Raw genomic sequence first — 3,727 nt, forward strand, 5'->3', positions numbered from 1 at the left:
CCTACGAATATTTTCGTAGGTAAACAACTTATACCTACAAATATTTTCGTAGGTAAAAATATTTACAAAACTTTTACCTACGAATTTTATGAAAGTTATTACAAAACTTTTACCTACAAACATTTTCGTAGGTAAAAATATTTAGAAAACTATACCTACAAATATTTTCGTAGCTAAAAATATTCGCAAACTTTTTTAATTACAAAACTTTTACCTACGAATTTTTTCGTAGGTAAAACTATTTACAAAATGTTTACCTACGAATATTTTCATAGCTCACGAATTTTTCATAGGTAAAACTATTTACAAAACGTTTACCTACGAATATTTTTGTAGCCAAAAATAACAAAACTTTTACCTACGAATATTTTCGTAGCTAAAAGTCTATTCACAAAATTCTTGTTATATACCTGTTTACAATATATTTTATCATGATATACACTTGTTATATAATATATTTCATCATATTCACATTCACATCCATCTAAACCCAAACTATATAAATCCATTCAAACATAAACTACATTCATCTAAACACAAACTACATCCATCCAAACCTATAACCTAAACGTATATCCAGTGATCATGACCGTATATATGTGTAGCCTACACTAGATTCTTGAACACAATTCTCTTTGTTGTCGAAGAAATCTACAAGTGCCCCAAAAATCTAGAAAATGGCCTGACGTCCATAATAGAATCACCGAATCAGCCTAACACGAGAGCAAACTTTTTTTTAAAGGTGCCAGAGCAATTCAAAAAATTATAATTAGCTTTGGAATTTGGGTGCATACCATAAGAACAACAAATCTATCAGTCGTAGGTTCTTGTCCGATGTGCGCACCTATTCAAAACAATGGAAATGGTAAGCACATGCATATAAATGCACATATATCGCGAAATGGAAGTAAACAGTTTAATCTACCTGGATAACTGCAATTTAGCAAATGTTTAATGAATGTTGTTTTCCCAGTGGAGTAGTGGCCCAAGCGCATAACCATTGGCCTAGCATTGAAATCACTGCTTGTCTGCAAAAAGGAACCGCCCCCAAAAGCAATTGATTATAGTTGACAGAAACTTTTGCATGTACTATCTAGCAAGAACAACATCTGCAACTTCTCCCATGCAATCTCGAGTGTAGTTTCTAGGGAAAGAAGATGATTTAACTACATTAAAACATAAACTGATCAAATTGATTCAAGGTCCACATGTTTGCTATTGCTCACCAATAAAGGAGAAACAAAATCATTAAATCAATAGGTAACTTCCAGGGGCTTCAGCTTTTCAATGTATGGCTTCTTCAAGCCATCAATTATTGATGTGACAAAGCCAAGGGGTACCTGAACATGCAAAGAAATGTTAAAAGTAAAATTACCTTAGAAATAGGTGCTCTTTATGATAAACTCAATAACTATAGCAGAATAAAGGGTGCTGCATATCATGCATCAAACAATAAGAGAGTCAAGGTAGTGGCTAGAAAATATAGATATCATACTAATCCATCTTCACTATTAAGATTACAGTAAAAATAGAAACATTTAGATATCCAAATATCAGAATTGCACCAAAATTGCATGTATATGATAACTCCAATACAAACCCGCCAACAAAAGAAGGCCAAAAAATGTAGAGCTGAGTCCATTTGGGGTTATGTAAAAACTCCTTCCTAACAAAATGAAAATATGCAAATAGGATAACGGTGAACCACAAAGATCATCTTTTTTGAAGACTTTGATGTGAACCATTGGAATGATGGTGATTGGTATTGAGTTACTACATCATCACCAACAAGCTAATTAGAAAACCATAAAACCCACAAATTTCAACAACTGTCTTTCTGTAATCGTCAAAATGAGAGAAATTTCTTTACCATCTAGATCAGGATCGCTTTTCTTGGGTGAAGGCTTACTTTTCTGGAAAATAATCAATCCATAAGAAAGTTAGAATATCAAGTTAGGTTAGGGTATTGGTTAAGGCTTAGGGAATTGAGTTTAGGTTATAGTTATAGGTTTTGGGATTTGAGAATAGGTTTAGGTTAGGATATAGGTTAAGGTTTAGGGAATTGAGTTTAGGTTATAGGTTCAGGTTATAGGTTATAGGTTTAGGTTAAGGTTTAGGTTTAGGTTATAGGTTTTGGGATTTGAGAATAGGTTTAGGTTATAAGTATAGGTTTAGGTTAGGGTGTACGTTAAGGTTTAGGGAATTGAGTTTAGGTTATAGGTTTAGGTTATAGGTTATAGGTTTTTGGTTAAGGTTTATGTTATAGTTATAGGTTTTGTGATTTGAGAACATGTTTAAGTTATAAGTATAGGTTAAGGCTTAGGATTTCGGGTTCGAGTTCAGGTTCGGGTTTATGTTCAGGTTTAGGTTATAGGTTTAGGTTAGGTTAGGGTGTAGGTTAAGGCTTAGGGAATTGAGTTTAGGTTATAGGTTTAGGTTAGGTTAGGGTGTAGGTTAAGGCTTAGGGAATTGAGTTTAGGTTATAGGTTTAGGTTAGGTTAGGGTGTAGGTTAAGGTTTAGGGAATTGAGTTTAGGTTATAGGTTATACGTTTTTGGTTAAGGTTTAGGTTATAATGATAGGTTTTGGGATTTGAGAATAGGTTTAGGTTATAAGTAGAGGTTTAGGTTAGGGTGTAGGTTAAGGTTTAGGGAATTGAGTTTAGGTCATAGGTTTAGGTTATAGGTTATAGGTTTTTGGTTAAGGTTTAGGTTATAGTTATAGGTTTTGGGATTTGAGAATAGGTTTAGGTTATAAGTATAGGTTTAGGTTTAGGAATTCGGGTTCGGGTTCGGGTTTATGTTCGGGTTTAGGTTATAGGTTTAGGTTAGGTTAGGGTGTAGGTTAAGGTTTAGAGAATTGAATTTAGGTTATAGGTTTAGGTTATAGGTTATAGGTTTTAGAATTTGAGAATAGGTTTAGGTTATAAGTATAGGTTTAGGTTAGGTTATAGGTTAAGGTTTAGCAAATTGAGTTTAGGTTATAGGTTCAAGTTATATGTTATAGGTTTAGGTTTAGGCTATAGGTTCTGGGATTTGAGAATAGGTTAGGTTATAAGTATAGGTTTAGGTTAGGGTGTAGGTTAAGGTTTAGGGAATTGAGTTTAGGTTATATGTTTAGGTCATGGGTTATAGGTTTTTGGTTAACGTTTAGGTTATAGTTATAGGTTTTGGGATTTAAGAATAGGTTTAGGTTATAAGTATAGGTTTAGGTTTAGGAATTCGGGTTCAGGTTCGGGTTTGGGTTTAGGTTATAGGTTTAGGTTAGGTTAGGATGTAGGTTAAGGTTTAGGGAATTGAGTTTAGGTTATAGGTTATAGGTTTTTGGTTAAGGTTTAAGTTATAGTTATAGGTTTTGGAATTTGAGAATAGGTTTAGGTTATAAGTAGAGGTTTAGGTTAGGGTGTAGGTTAAGGTTTAGGGAATTGAGTTTTGGTTATAGGTTTAAGTTATAGGTTATAGGTTTTTGGTTAAGGTTTAGGTTATAGTTATAGGTTTTGGGATTTGAGAATAGGTTTAGGTTATAAGTATAGGTTTATGTTTAGGAAATTGGGTTCGGGTTCGGATTTATGTTTGAATTTAGGCTATAGGTTTAGGTTAGGTTAGGGTGTAGGTTAAGGTTTAGGGAATTGAGTTTAGGTTATAGGTTATAGGTTTTTGGTTAAGGTTTAGGTTATAGTTATAGGTTTTGGGATTTGAGAATAGGTTTAGGTTATAAGTAGAGGTTTA

Source organism: Magnolia sinica, chromosome 17 (assembly GCF_029962835.1).
Source record: "Magnolia sinica isolate HGM2019 chromosome 17, MsV1, whole genome shotgun sequence".
Lineage (NCBI taxonomy): Eukaryota > Viridiplantae > Streptophyta > Magnoliopsida > Magnoliales > Magnoliaceae > Magnolia > Magnolia sinica.